The sequence below is a fragment of the Heterodontus francisci genome, chromosome 34 (genome assembly GCF_036365525.1).
Source record: "Heterodontus francisci isolate sHetFra1 chromosome 34, sHetFra1.hap1, whole genome shotgun sequence".
NCBI classification, from domain to species: Eukaryota; Metazoa; Chordata; class Chondrichthyes; order Heterodontiformes; family Heterodontidae; genus Heterodontus; species Heterodontus francisci.
Window position 1 is genome coordinate 35,152,376 of NC_090404.1, and position 16,504 is coordinate 35,168,879.

Here is a 16,504-nt window from a genome sequence, read left to right on the forward strand (position 1 = left end):
CAAAGGGAACCTTCCCAACTAAACCAGAACATTGCTCCCAGTGTCCATGAGACACTCTGTATCCTGAGGTGTCCACCGGTTGCAGAAGGCCACCCCGGCATGGACAAGACCAGGGAAGACAGGGCAGCAGCTAAAGTGACACACCCATTCCCAACATGGTCCCTGTACATCCTGGACCTACACATTGTTTCTCAGCCTGAGCGAGAGGGAGAGAGAGAGATGGAGGAGGTGAGAACTGAATGTTTAAATATACAAGACAGATACAAACCTGGGTGGGTTTGGGGTGGATGAGGTGAGGGTGAGGAGGGCATTGGGGGGACTGGGGAGTTTTGGAAGGGCAGGTCATCGAAAGGGCTGTGGGCGTGAGTGGTGTTTTAGCCAGGCCCAAGAGCAGGTCCAGGAAAAGATCCTCCAACCTTCCCACCCCACCTCCACACCGAGTGGCCAGAGATTAGGAGAATGGGGTTAAACTGTAACCAAGGCCATTGATAAGGTCCCACAAGGCAGACTGGTCATGAATGACAAGCCCATGGGATCCAACACAAAACAGCAAGTTAGAGCAAAATTGACTCAGAGGCAGGAAGGAAAGAGTAATGGTTGATGAGTGTTTGTGTGACTGGAAGGCTGTTTTCAGTGAGGTTCTGCAGGGATCAGTACTGGGTCCTTTGCTTTTTGTTCTATAGATCAATGGTTTGGACTTGAATGTAGGGGATTTGATTAAAAAGTTTGCAGATGAAACAAAAATTGACCATGTGGTTGATAATGAAGAAGAAAGCTGTAAACTGCAGGAAGATATCAATGGACTGGTTAGGTGGGCAGAATAGTGACAAATGGAATTCAATCCGGAGAAGTGTGAGGTAATGCATTTGGAGACAGCTGGCAAGGCAAGGGAATACACAATAAATGGTAGGATATTGAGAAGTATAAAGGAACAGAGCCGCCTTGGAGTGCATGTTCATAGATCCCTGAACATGGCTGGGCAGGGAGACAAGGCGTAAGAGATACTTGCCTTTATTAACCAAGGCAGAGAATACAAGAGCATGGAGGTTATGTTGGAAATGTATAAAACACTGGTTTGGACACAGCTGGAGGACTGTGTACAGTTCTGGTCACCGCACTGTAGGAAAGATGTGGCTATATTGGAGAAAATACAGAGGAGATTTACAAGGATGTTGGCTGGATTGGAGAATTTTCATTCTGAGGAAATATTGGATAGGTGAGGGTTGTTTTCTTTGGAACAGAGGAGGCTGAGGGGAGACCGAATTGAAGTGTAGAAAATGATGATGGGTCTAAATAGAGTGGATAGGAAGGACCTATTCCCCTTGGCTGAGGGGTCCATAACCAGGGGCATAGATTTAGAGAAAGAGGTAGGAAATTTAAAAGGGATTTGAGGGGAAATGTTTTCAGACAGAGGGTGGTGGGGATCTGCAACGCACTGCCTGGCAGAAACCCTCACAACAATTAAAAAAGTACTTGGATATGCACGTGAAGTGCCCTAAACTACAAGGGTATTATTACGACCGACCGCTCAAGTCAAAGCCCCCCAGTCAAAATATCCAATTTTGATAGTGGTGGGAGAAACGCACTGTTGATTCAGTCCCGTCCCTCACAGATCGCCTGACATTTTAAACATTCCAAATTAAAGATCCAGCCAAATTGTACCATCTATTAACCCCCGAATAAGGCTAACCAAACCAGGTGTCTTTAGATCAACAAATTAACTGTTTAATTAGAAAAACTAAATTCTTAAATACTAACATATAAATAGTTAAAACAGAAAAAATAGTGACTTTGCATATTTATGCTCCTGCCGAAGTGAAATCTTCCTATATGGAATAGTCCAATGTTGCTTGAAGTCCTCACAGCCGTGTGATGGGGGGAGAAAATAAAAGTTTCTTCAACAGTAGAACAGTCCACAGTCTAGTTCAGCAGTTGAATTGATGCTGTTCTTCTCCAGCGATAAATTTCAACAATTACAGTTCAGTAGTTAAAGGAATTGGATATTTTTTTTTAGAAATTAATCTGGCTTGACATCAGAATTCTGAGAGTATAATAAATAGGGTTTAAATAAACCAAGAGGGAGCTCTCTTGTCCTTCAGTATATGCTGGATGATAATCTGTGTCTGTCTCTGTTAACGGTGTCTCAAATGCTACTTTTTCAACTAGTTTCAAATGTCAATTGGAAACAATGCATCTCTCGATCTTCAGTCTCTGAGTGGCTGCATCCCGGGGCAACGAGAATACATTCTTTGACTCAGTCTCTGGAGCTTGTTGCCTTAAAGCAGTACTGTTCCTTTTCCAGCCTTAAAGGCACACTGCATTCTTCCTAGAAAAAAAATACAGGATCATCACACTATGGACCAAGAGCTGGAAAGCGGGATTCGGCTGGATGGCTCCTTGTCAGTCAACGAGGACACGATGGGCCGAATGGCCTCCTTCCGTACTGTAAATTTCCAGGATTCTAAGTTGAGAAGCAGCCCCTTCGGGTAACGATACAGGGGCTGTAACCTCTCACAGTGAATATATACATGGCCCATGGACTCTTCAAGGCTGCAAACATCACATGCAGCCTGAGAGTGGGTGAAGCTGCTGAAAACCCTATTGTCCAGGATGCTCCATCTCCTGGGCACTCGGACCCAGTCGGAAACAGTTTGTCAGGTCCTGTTTGCTCTCTGTGCCTTCACCAAGATGGCTGTGCTTGCACCCTGACCCCGCCCTGTCCAAGATGGCGGCCAGTGACCCCTCTCCCCCGGGCCTGTCACCATGAGGTAAACACAGGGCCTCTTGGTCTATCCCAGGTGTATATGAAGCCTCCCAGCCCACCCACGGCTCCAATTCCTCCCCTGCACCCACAATCTCCTCTCGCCTCCCGATCCACCTGGTCCATCTCAGTCCATCTCCATTACCTACGCTGGCCATGCTCAGTGCACTGTTCGATCCCACGCCAATACACCGGGCCCCTGTGGTCATTGAAAAGGGACTGACCCTTATCACGGGAGTCCTGGGTAATGAATCCTCCACTGAAAGCTCCAAATATTGAATGGATGATTTTGTATCATCCCATTGAGATCAGGGCCAGAGAAACAATGGAGAAAATTATTAAATAAATTATACAGAAACCCGAGTGCCCGGGACATCAACTATAGTGTGAAGTACACTGGGAATTCTGTTCTTCACCCACATTTGGACTCAGGAATTAGAGGGATGTTTTCATAACTTGTAGTTGACACCAAACTGGATGATAGAACTAATAATGTGGAGGAGTGCATTGAAATCCAGGAAGACATAAACAGGCTAGCAGACTGGACAGATAAATGGGAAATGAAATTCAACATAGTGAAATGTGAGCTGGTTCATTGTGGGAGGAGGAATAAGGAGGCCAGTTATTGGTTAGAATGTAAGAACTTAAATGGAGCAGAGCAGCAAAGAGATCTGGGAACAGAGTCACATAAATCACCAAAAGGAGCAACACAAGTGGATAAGAGAGCAAAGAAAGAGCTGATGTTCTTTTCTCGAGGAATACAATGTAACAGCAGGGAGGGAATGTTAAATGTATAGAGAACCTCACTTAGAAGGACTGTGAGCAGTTCTGGTCTCCAGATTAAAAAAGGATATTGAAGACTGAAGAAAGTGCAGAATAGATTTACAAAGATGTCACCAGAGAGGATGTTACTATCCAGCAAGATTGAGCAGGCTGGGGATCCTTTCTCTGGAAAAGAGAAGACTAGGAGGAGATCTGATAGAGGTCTTTAAAATTATCAGTCAGTCAGAACAAGGGGGCAGCAATATAATACAGACATTAACAGGTCAAATAGAGAACTTAGGAGGAATTTCTCTACTCAGAGAGTGGTGAGAATGTGGAACTCACTGCCATGTGGAGTGGTTGAAGGTGAGAACAATGATGTGTTTAAGGGGAGGCTCAATACATTTATGAGGGAGAAGGGAATAGAGGGATGTGGGGGCAGGGTGGGATGATGTAATTAGATTGGGAGGAGGCTCATGTGGATTATAAACAGCAGCACAGACTAGAGGGGCTGAACGGCCTGTTTCTGGGCTGTAATTCTGTGCACAGCCTGGGTGGATTAATGCTCAGGTTCACTGGGCCCAGGGGTGGATTAATGAAAGTTCTGGCTCCATGTTTTAGACGATGCTGCCGAGTACTGCAGGTGATGGAGAAGAGTTTCTCTCTATCTATCCTATCAGTTTCAATTAATATCTTGAAAACTTTGATTAAATCACCCCTTAATCTTCTGAATTCCAGGGACTACAGCCCTCACAGTGAGGTGAATCATTCTGGCAGAAGGAATAGGGAGAGGCAACATGCACTTAATGGTACAGTTCTAAAGAGTTTGCAGGGATAGAGGGACCTGAGGGTTCATGTGCAGAGATCACTGAAAGTGGAAGGATGTTTTGAGGGAACAGTTGGCAAAGCAAATGGGATCTTGGGCCTCATAAATAGAGGTATTGAACACAAAAGGAAGGAAGTTATGCTGAACATTTAAAAAGCTCTGGTTAGGCCACAACTAGAGTATTGCATCCAGTTCTGGTCACCACACTTTAGGAAGGATGTGAAGGTCCTTGAGAGGGTGCAGAGATTTATCAGAATGGTTCCTGAGATGAGAGAATTTAACTACAAGGTTAGGTTAGAGGAGCTGGTGTTGTTCTCCTTGGAGCAAAGGAGAGTGAGGGAAGATCTGATAGAGGTGTTGAAAATGATGACAGGTTTAGATAAGGCAGACCAAGAAAAGCTGTTCCCATTAGCTGATGATACAAGGATTAGTGGACACAGATTCAGGTTTTGAGATACAGGAGGGATGTGAGGAAGCAGTTTTTTTACACAGTGAATGATAATGACCTGGAACTCACTGCCTACGAGGGTGGTGGAAGTGGAGACGATCAATGATTACAAAAGGAAATTAGATGGGCACTTGAGGCAAATAAACCTGCAGGACTACAGGGATAGAGTGGGTGAATGGGACTGACTGGATTGTTCGACAGAGAGTGGAATGGAATCAAAAAGATCAATTTCCTCCTTCTGTGCTGTAATGACTATGATTCATTTGTGTAATCTCTCCTCGTAATTTAACCCTTGGAGTCCAAGTATCATTCAGGTAAATCTACACTGCACTCCCTCCAAGACCAGTATATCCTTCCTAAGGTGTGGGGCCCAGAACTGAACACAATACTCCAGGTGTGGTCTAACCAGGGCTTTGTGTATCTCAGTGCTTTTCCACTCTCACTGATACCTGAAATCTTTTCCCACAGACAGAACAGACAAACCTTTCTCCTTCCACATTCAAAGGCCAATGATATTCAGGTCCTGATGTATCGAGTGACTCTGTCAGATCTTGATGTGATGTTTGGCTCGAGATTCCCCATCTGCATATCCCCTGCTTCTAAGCCCCTGTAAAAGGAGTTTACAAAAACCATCACTGTCAGTCCAGGATAGAAATTCACAACATTCTCTCCTCCTGCTTCCTGGCCCAGGATGACTGTACATGCACCCTGCTGGACATTGTCCTGAGGGAGGCCACACACCAGCCTGGATTCACATCTGCGACTGCAGAAACGCCTGTGTATTCCCCTATCAAATCTCCTATCACTATTGCTCATTCAGTCAGCTTTGTGACCCTCTGTGAAGCTGATCCAACTGTGCTGCCATGGCCTTGACTCTGGCTGCACTCCTTAGATGAACCATCACTTTCATCAGTATTCAGAACTGAATACTGGTTGGAGAGTGAGATGCACTCAGGGGTCTCCTGCATTCCCTGCCTGTTTCTTCTTGACTGTCAGTTGGCCACCCATTGCCTCTCTCCCTGCATACTCTTAAGCTGCAGGGTGACCATATCTATAAACGTGCTGTCCACAAATCTCTCACCTCATGGTTGCACCGCAGTGACACCAGCTGCAGTTCATGCTCCGAAAACCGGAGCTCGAGCTGCTGCAACTTTTTTTATCTTCATCCATGTGATGTGGGTGTTGTTGGCTCGGCCAGTATTTATTGTCCATCCCAAACTGCCCTTGACAACTGAGAGGCTCGCTCGGCTATTTCAGAGGGCATTTCAGAGTCAGCCACACTGCTGTAGATCTGGAGTCACATGTAGGCCAGACCAGGGAAGGACAGCAGATTTCCCATCTCATGAGCCAGATGGCTTTTTAATTGCAGATTTATTAATTGAATTTAAATTTCACCATCTGCCGTGGTGGGATTCGAACCCATGTTCCAGTGACATTACCCCGATGTCACCACCTCCCCCAATGATACTTCCTACACAAATGGTTATCTGGAGTTGACACATTACACAGGATGTGCACTCCAGAGGTCGGAGCAGCCCCACCATTGGCAGGAATTTGGGACTTGTAACTGCAAAGGCTTTTGTTATCAAAAAGGTCTGTGTAATGTATCTGTGTGGTGTGAGATATTCAAGTGTTGAATAAGTCAAGAAAATATCTTTGGAAATAGCTGACACCACAATTTACAATCAAAGTGCTATTTAGTTAATTGGGGATTTCTTTTAGTTTCGTTATTAGAACAAAAGACTGAAAATGTGAAATCTTGTGTAATTTATTAGTGTGGTCTGGGGATTCATATCTCATATTTTTCATATTGACAATCTGAGGTCGGAACAACTGGAAAGTGGGATGAACAGATACAATGGGCGGAATGGCCTCCTCCTGTGCTGTAAATAGAGTCAGAGAGTTATACAGCACAGAAACAGGCCCTTCGGCCCATCGTGTCCGTGCCGGTCATCAAGCACCTAACTATTCTAATCCCATTTTCCAGCACTTGGCCCATAGTCTTGTCTGCTATGGTGTTTCAAGTGCTCATCTAAATACTTGTTAAATGTTGTGAGGGTTCCGGCCTCTACCACCTCTTCAGGCAGTGCTTTTCAGATTCCAACCATCCTCTGGGTGAAATTTTCTTTCCACAAATCCTCTCTAAACCTGCTGCCCCTTACCTTAAATCTATGCCCCCTGGTTATTGACACCTCCACTAATGGAAAAAGTTTCTTCCTATCTAACCTATCAATGCCCCTCATAAATTTGAACACCTCAATCATGTTCCCCCTCAGCCTTCTCTGCTCGAATGAAAACAACCCTAGCCTATTCAGTGTCTCTTCATAGCTGAAATGCCCCAGCCCAGGCAACATCCTGGTGAACCTCCTCTGCACCCTCTCCAGTGCAACCACATCCTTCCTATAGTGTGGTGCCTAGAACTGTACATAGTACTCCAGCTGTGGCCGAACTAGCATTTTATACAGTTCCACCATAACCTTCCTGCTGTTACATTCTTTGCCTCAGCTGATAAAGGCAAGTATACCCTATGCCTTCCTAACCACCTTATCTACCTGTGCTGCTGCCTTCAGTGATCTATGGACAAGTACACCAAGGTCCCTCTGTACTTCCTGGGGTCCTCCCATCCATTGTATATTCCCTTGCCTTGTTCCATCCATTGTATATTCCCTTGCCTTGTTAGTCCTCCCAAAATGCATCACCTCACACTTCTCAGGATTAAATTCCATTTGCCACTGCTCTGCCCATCTTACCAGCCCATCTATATCGTCCTGTAATCTAAGGCTTTCCTCCTCACTATTTACGACACCAATTTTCGTGTCAACTGCGAATTTACTTATCATGCCTCCTGTATTCACATCTAAATCATTAATGTACACTACAAACAGCAAGGGTCCCAGTACCGATCCCTGCGGTACACCACTGGTCACAGGTTTCCACTCGCAAAAACAACCCTCGACCATCACCCTCTGCCTCCTGCCACTCAGCCAATTTTGGATCCAATTTGCCAAATTGCCCTGGATCCCATGGGCTCTGACCTTCTTAACCACTCTCCCATGTGGGACCTTATCAGAAGCTTACTGAAGTCTATGCAGACTACATCAACTGCTTTACCCTCATCTACACACCTAGTCACTGCCTTGAAAAATTCAATCAAGTTAGTTAGACACGATCTCCCCCTGACAAAGCCATGCTGACTATCCCTGATTAATCCCTGCCTCTCCAAGTGGAGATTAATCCTGTCCCTCAGAAGTTTTCCCAATATTTTCCCAACCACTGATGTTAGACTCACTGGCCTGTAAGTACCTGGTTTATCCCTGCTACCCTTCTTGATAATGGCACCACATTCGTAGTCCTCCAGTCCTCTGGTACCTCTCCTGTGACCAGAGAGGATCTGAAAATTTATGTCAGAGCCCTTGCTATCTCCTCCCTTGCCTCACATAACAGCCTGGGATACATCTCATCTGGGACTGGGGATTTATCCACTTTTAAGCCCGCTAAAACAGCTAACACTTCCTCACTTTCAATGCTAATATGTTCAAGTGTATCACAATCCCCCTCCCTGATCTCTACACCTACATCATCCTTCTCCATAGTGAACACAGATGCAAAGTAATCATTTAAAACCTCACCTATGTCCTCTGGCTCCACACACAGATTGGCACTTTGGTCCCTAATGGGCCCCACTCTTTCACTGCTTATCCTCTTGCCCTTAATATACTTAGAAAATGCCTCAGCATTTTCCTTGATCTTGCCCGCCAGTGTTTTTTCATGCCCCCTCTTTGCTCTCCTAATTACTTTTCTTTGTCCCCCCACTACACTTTCTATCCTCCTCCAGTACCTCCGCTGTTTTCAGCACGTTGAATCTGCCAGAATCCTCCTTTTTTATTCCTGATCCAATCCTCGCTATCCCTTGACATCCAGGTTTCCCTGGACTTGTTGGTCCTACCCTTCACCTTTACGGGTACATGTTGCCGCTGAACCCTCACTATTTCCTCTTTGACTCCCACTGGTCTGACGTAGACTTTCCGACAAGTAGCTGCTCCCAGTTCACTTTGGCCAGATCCTGTTTTATCATATTGAAATCGGCCTTCCCCCAATTCAGTACTTTTATTTCCAGCCCGCCTTTGTCTTTTTCTTAGAGTTATGATCGCTATCCCTGAAATGCACCCCCACTGACACTTCTACAACTTGTCCAGCATCATTCCCTGGGATTAGGTCCAGTACTGCGCCTTTTCTTGTTGGACTTTCTATGTACTGGCTCAAAAAAGTCTCCTGTATATATTTTAAGAATTCCGCCCCCTTTAAGTCTTTTACACTCAGACCATCCCAGTTGATATCAGGTAAGTTGAAATCCTCTACTATTATGACTCCATTATTTTTACACCTGTCTGAGATTTGCCTACATATCTGCTCCTCTATCTCTCCCTGACTGTTTGGAGGCCTGCAGTACACTCCCAGCCAAGTGATTGCCCCCTTTTTGTTTTTAGGTTTGACTCATCTGGCCCCATTTGAAGAACCTTCTCAGATATCATCCCTCCTTACTGCAGTAATTGACTCCTCAATCAACAGTGCAATGCGACCTCCTCTTTTATCCCTTCTCCTGTCACACCTGAAGAGTCTATAGCCTGGAATATTGAGTTGCCAGTCCTGCCCTTCCCTCAACCATGTCTCTGTGATAGCAACAATATCATAATCCCATGTGCTAATCAACGCCCTCAATTCATCTGTCTTGCATTAAAATAAATGCAATCCAGCCTTGCATTTGTCACTTGTGCCTTAACAGGTCTATATTTGCTCTGCCTAACAGACTGACTCAGTTTCTCTTCGAGATTTGACTGAGCATCACCCGCTCCTATACCTCCACTCTGTATCCCATTCCTCTGCCAAATGTGTTTAAACTGCCCCCAACAGCACTCATAAACCTCCCAGCAAGGATGTTCGTCCAACTTGTACAAGTCCCACCTTTGCCAGAAACAGACCCAGTGATCCAGGAAGCTAAAGCCCTCCCTCCTGCACCATCTCTTCAGCCACGCATTCATCTGCTCTATCCTCCTATTCCTATACTCACTAGCATGTGGCACTGGAGTAATACAGAGATTACAACCTTTCAGGTCCTGCTTTTTAATCTGCTCCCGAGCTCCCGAAATTCTTGTTTCAGGTCCTCATCCCTCTTTTTTCCCCCCGTCGTTGGTACCAATGTGTACCACGTCCCCACCCCCCCCACCTTCAGAATGTCCTGCAGCCGCTCCGTGACTACCTTGACCCTAGCACCAGGGAGGCAACATACCATCCTGAAGTCACGTTTGTGGCCACAGAAATGCCTATCTGTATCCCTTACGATAGAATCCCCTATCATTATAGTTCTTCCACTCCTTTTCCTCCCCTGCTGTGCAGCAGAGCCATGCGTGGGACCACAAACTTGGCTGTTGCTGCTTTCCGCTGGGAGGTCATTCCCCCCAACAGTATCCAAAGTGGTCTATCTGTTTGAGAGGGGGATGGCCACAGGGGACTCCTGCACTACCTGCGCCTACTACTCCATCTGGTGGTCCCCCATCTCATTTCTGCCTGTGCAGCCATTACCTGCAGTGTGACCACCTCTCTAAACGTGCTATCCACGATGTCCTCAGCATCGCGGATGCTCCACAGTGAATCCACCTGCAGCTCCAGCTCCATAATGCGGGTAGTCAGTAGCTGCAGCTGGATCCACTTCCTGCACACATGGTCATCAGGGACACTGGATTTCCCACATAGCGCAGGAGGAGCATATCATGGGGCTGAGCTCTCCTGCCATGACTTAACTTTAGATTAATTAGTTACTCCCTTCAAAAGATATTAATTACACGAGTGGCTTGTTCTACTCCAAACACTACCCACGACAATCTAAATTACTCGAATTAAAAAAAAACACACTCTTAGAACTCACTTTATCGCTCGGTATTTTTTCAAACAAAAAAACAACTTTCCCCTTATTTTTTAAAGCTAATGAAATTGACTAACAGTTGTTACTTACCCAACCAATCACAACAAAGAACAGTACAGCACAGGAACAGGACATTCGGCCCTTCAAGCCTGCGCCGATCTTGATGCCTGCTGAAACTAACACCTTCTGCAGTTCCGGGGCCCATATCCCTCTATTCCCTTCCTATTCATATATTTGTCAAGATGTCTCTTAAACGTCGCTATCGTATCTGCTCCACCACCTCCCCTGGCAGCAAGTTCCAGGCACTCACCACCCTCTGTGTAAAAAAAAAACTTGCCTCGCACATCCCCTCTAAACTTTGCCCCTCGCACCTTAAACCTATGTTCCCAAGTAACTGACCCTTCCACCCTGAGAAAAAGCTTCTGACTATCCACTCTGTCCATGCCACTCATAACTTTGTTAACATCTATCATGTCGCCCCTCCACCTCTGTTGTTCCAGTGAAAACAATCCGAGTTTTTCCAACATCTCCTCCTTGCTAATGCCCTCCAGACCAGGCATCATCCTGGTAAACCTCCTCTGTACCCTCTCCAAAGCCTCCACGTCCTTCTGGTAGTGTGGCGACCAGAATTGCACATAATATTCTAAGTGTGGCCTAACTAAGGTTCTGTACAGCTGCAACATGACTTGCCTATTTTTACACTCTATGCCCCGACCGATGAAGGCAAGCATGCCGTATGCCTTCTTGACTACCTTATCCACCTGCATTGCCACTTTCAGTGACCTGTGGACCTGTACACCCAGATCTCTCTGCCTGTCAATACTCCTAAGGGTTCTGCCATTTACTGTCTACCTCCCACCTGCATTAGACCTTCCAAAATGCATTCCCTCACATTTGTCTGGATTAAACACCACCTGCCATTTTTCCGCCCAAGTCTCCAACTGATCTATATCCTGCTGTATCCTCTGACAACCCTCATCATTATCCGCAACTCCACCAACCTTTGTGTCGTCTGCAAACTTACTAATCAGACCAGCTACATTTTCCTCCAAATCACTTATATATACTACAAACAGCAAAGGTCCCAGCACTGATCCCTGCGGAACACCACTAGTCACATCCCTCCATTCAGAAAAACACCCATTCACTGTTACCCTCTGTCTTCTGTGACCGAGCCAGTTCTTTATCCATCTTGCCAGCTCACCTCTGATCCCTTGTGACTTCACCTTTTGCACCAGTCTGCCATGCAGGACCTTGTCAAAGGCTTTACTAAAGTCCTATAGACAACATCCACCACCCTTCCCTCATCAATCTTCTTCGTCACTTCCTCAAAAAACTCAATCAAATTAGTAGACACGACCTCCCCTTCACAAAACCATGCTGTCTCTCGCTAATAAGTTCGTTTGTTTCCAAATGGGAGTAAATCCTGTCCCGAGGAATCCTCTCTAATAGCTTCCCTACCACTGACGTAAGGCTCACCGGCCTAGAATTTCCTGTATTATCCTTGCCACCCTTCTTGGGTGGAACAACATTGGCTATTTTCCAGTCCTCTGGGACCTCACCTGCAGCCAATGAGGATGCAAAGATTTCTGTCAAGGCCCCAGCAATTTCTTCCCTTGCCTCCCTCAGTATTCTAGGGTAGATCCCATCAGGCCCTGTTGACTTATCTACCTTAATGCTTTGCAAGACATCCAACACCACCTCCTTTTTGATAATGAGATGACGGAGACTATCTGCACTCCCTTCCCTAGGCTCATCATCCACCAAGTCCTTCTCCTTGGTGAATACTGATGCAAAGTACTCATTTAGCACCTCGCCCATTTCCTCTGGCTCCACACATAGATTCCCATCTCTGTGCTTCAGTGGGCCAACCCTTTCCCTGGTTACCCTCTTGCTCTTTATATGTGTATAAAAAGCCTTGAGATTTTCCTTAATCCTGTTTGCCAATGACTTTTCATGACCCCTTTTAGCCCTCCTAACTCCTTGCTTAAGTTCCTTCCTACTGTCTTTATATTCCTCAAGTGCTTCATCTGTTCCTCGCCTTCCAGCCCTTACAAATGCTTCCTTTTTCTTTTTGACTAGGCTCACAATATCCCGTGGTATCCAGCTTCCCGAAACTTGCCAAAATTGTCTGTCTTCCTCACAGGAACATGCTGGCCCTGGATTCTAATCAGCTGATGTTTGAAAGACTCCCACATGTCAGATGTTGATTTACCCTCAAACAGCCGCCCCCAAATCTAAATTCGTCAGTTCCTGCCTAATATTGTTATAATTAGCCTTCCCCCAATTTAGCACCTTCACCTGAGGACTACTCTTATCCTTATCCACAAGTACCTTAAAACTTATGGAATTATGGTCACTGCTCCTGAAATGCTCCCGCACTGAAACTTCGACCACCTGGCCGGGCTCATTCCCCAATGCCAGGTCCAGAATGGCCCCATCCCTAGTTGGACTATCTACATACTGTTTCAAGAAGCCCTCCTGGATGCTCCTCACAAATTCTGCCCCATCCAAGCCCCAAGCACTAAGTGAGTCCCAGTCAATATTGGGGAAGTTAAAATCACCCACCACTACAACCCTGTTACCTTTACATCTTTCCAAAATCTGTCCACATATCTGCTCCTCTACCTCTCGCTGGCTGTTGGGAGGCCTGTAGTAAACCCCCAACATCATGACTGCACCCTTCCTATTCCTGAGCTCCACCCATATTGCCTCGCTGCATGACCCCTCTGACGTGTCCTCCTGCAGTACAGCTGTGATATTCTCCTTAACCAGTAATGCAACTCCCCCACCCCTTTTACATCCACCTCTATCCCACCTGAAGCTTCTAAAGCCTGGAACATTTAGCTGCCAATCCTGCCCTTCCCTCAACCAAGTCTCTGTAATAGCAACATCATCATATTTCCAAGTACTAATCCAAGCTCTAAGTTCATCTGCCTTCCCTGTTATACTTCTCGCATTGAAACAAATGCACTGCAGACCACCAGTCCCGCTGTGCTCAGCAACATCTCCCTGCCTGCTCTTCCTCTTCGTCCTACTGGCCTTATTTACTATGTCCTCCTCATTTACTTCACTAGCTGTACTACTGCTCTGGTTCCCAACCCCCTGCCACACTAGTTTAAACCCTCCCGAATGACGCTAGCAAACCTTGCAGCCAGGATATTAGTGCCCTCCCAGTTTAGATGCAACCCGTCCTTCTTGTACAGGTCCTATCTGTCCTTGAAGAGAGCCCAATGGTCCAGATATCTGAAACCCTCCCTTCTACACCAGCTGCTCAGCCACATGTTTAGCTGCACTATCTTCCTATTTCTCACCTCACTGGCATGTGGCACAGGGAGTAATCCAGAGAATACAACCAGAGAGGTCCTGTTTTTAAAACTTACTACCTAACTCCCTAAACTCCCCCTGCAGGACCTCATCACTCTTCCTGCCTTTGTCATTGGTACCGATGTGTACCACAACCTCTGGCTGTTCACCCTCCCCCTTCACAATGCCCTCTGTCCGTTCAGAGACATCCTTGACCCTGGCACCAGGGAGGCAACATACCTTCCCGGAGTCTCTTTCACGTCCACAGAAGTGCCTATCTGTGTCCCTGTCTATAGAGTCCCCTATAACTATTGCTCTTCTGCGCTTTGTCCCTCCCTGCTGAACAACAGTGCCAACCGTGGTGCCACTGCTCTGGCTGCTGCTGTTTTCCCCTGATAGGCCACCCCCCCCCACCCCAACAATATCCAAAACGGGATACTTGTTGGAGAGGGGAATAGCCACAGTGGATTCCTGCACTGACTGCCTGCCCCCTCTAGTGGTCACCCATCTATCTGCTTGCAGTTTGGGTGTAACCACTTCTCTAAAACTCCTGTCTATGACGCTTTCCGTCACCTTGAAAATTTCCCGCGATATCACTCTAAGTCCTTTTGTTCCCTCTTTCGAGTCTCAGCGCCGCCGAGAGACACATGGAGCCTGTTGCCGCTCTGGATCAGCTTCCTCACAGGTCCGCCAGTCGTCTCTCCGCTACCATATAAGTAAGGGCGTCGAGCCCCGCTCTTTATTTACAGCCTGTCGCTGCTCCTGATCAGCCTCCTCGCAGATCCGCTAGTCATCACTCCGCTCCCAGGTAAGTAAGGGCCTTGAGCCCCGCTCTTCATTTATAGCCTGCCACGTTTTATGTTTTCTATTTTCTATTACACAGGATGTTCACTGCAGAGGTTGGAGCAGCCCTGCAATTCCTATAACTATTAGATAATAAACTTGCTACTACTAGCGGCGCAGTGGTTAGCACCACAGCCTCACAGCTCCAGCGATTCTGGGTACTGCCTGTGCGGAGTTTGCAAGTTCTCCCTGTGACCGCGTGGGTTTCTGCTGGGTGCTCCGGTTTCCTCCCACAGCCAAAGATTTGCAGGTTGATAGGTAAATTGGCGATTGTAAATTGCCATGTGAGCCGCATGGAAGATGGCAGGATCCCCAAAGAAACATTGTACAGCGAGCTCGCCACTGGTATCAGACCCACCGGCCGTCCATGTCTCCGTTATAAAGACGTCTGCAAACGCGACATGAAATCGTGTGACATTGATCACAAGTCGTGGGAGTCAGTTGCCAGCATTCGCCAGAGCTGGCGGGCAGCCATAAAGACAGGGCTAAATTGTGGCGAGTCGAAGAGACTTAGTAGTTGGCAGGAAAAAAGACAGAGGCGCAAGGGGAGAGCCAACTGTGCAACAGCCCCAACAAACAAATTTCTCTGCAGCACCTGTGGAAGAGCCTGTCACTCCAGAATTGGCCTTTATAGCCACTCCAGGCGCTGCTTCACAAACCACTGACCACCTCCAGGCGCGTATCCATTGTCTCTCGAGATAAGGAGGCCCAAAAGAAGAAGAAAATTGCCCCTCGTGTAGGTTGGGGAATTGAGGGGATGTGATAGGAATATGGGATTAATGTAGGATTAATATAAATGGCTGGTTGATGGTCGGCACAGACTCGGTGGGCCGAAGGGCCTGGTTCAGTGGTGTAACTCTAAATCAATAAATAATAAACCTCAATACTTAAAAAAAAGACGACTCACCGGCTACTGACTTCCCTTCTATTGGTGTCAGTTAAATCTCAGGAAGCTGCCCCTTATTCTGATGAAAACTGGAATGTTTAATTTCCAGCTCCTTGGACAAACTTCCTAACTTTGGAGAAAGGGAAACAAAGTTACAAAACTTACCAGCCAATCAACTCACAGGCTTCCTGACTCGGTGGAAACGGGAGAAGAAACCGGGAAGTGGCGGCGCTGATGGAGGAATCCCTGCACCATCACTTTAATGCTGCCCCTCTGACCCCCCGGGGCTCTCGCCGAACCCGGCGGCTCTGATTCGGGGCCTGAGGGCCGCTGAAACTCCATGTTCCCGAGGCTGCGCTCAGCTTCCGGGAGCCGCTCCGCGCAGACAGGCGGACTCCGTGGGGCGGAGCCTTCTGACGCCTGCGTGTTGCTGTTCTTGGCTTGGAGATGGGCCGTATTTCTGCGCGCGGGGCATTCTGGGCAGTATAGGCTGCCATTTACCAAACGGAGAATGGAGTATGTTTCATACTCAAAAATAAAATGGTATAAAACAGCGAACATATATTAACGACGCGTTTGCTGGCAACGTAACCAAATAGGTGATGCATCACTGGTACATGCGCAAATGCAGCCTCATCGACTGAAACGTGACTGTGCCTCAGGCAGCTGCCAGGAGTTCAGTTCGCAAGCAGGACCCTGAGCTTCCGGTTGCTTGCCATTTCAACACTCCCCCTTGCTCACATCTCTGTCCT

General features: G+C 46.9%; 1 long non-coding RNA gene across 1 annotated transcript; it reads right to left on the reverse strand.

Annotated features, from left to right (window-relative positions):
• Positions 1-1,703: 1,703 nt before the first annotated feature.
• Positions 1,704-16,145, reverse strand: LOC137349376 (uncharacterized). Its single transcript, XR_010969366.1, has 3 exons — positions 15,918-16,145; positions 5,281-5,404; positions 1,704-2,326 (listed from the first exon to the last, which is right to left on the reverse strand). It is a non-coding gene; the product is annotated as an uncharacterized lncRNA (long non-coding RNA).
• Between the last annotated feature and the right edge of the window lie 359 nt (positions 16,146-16,504).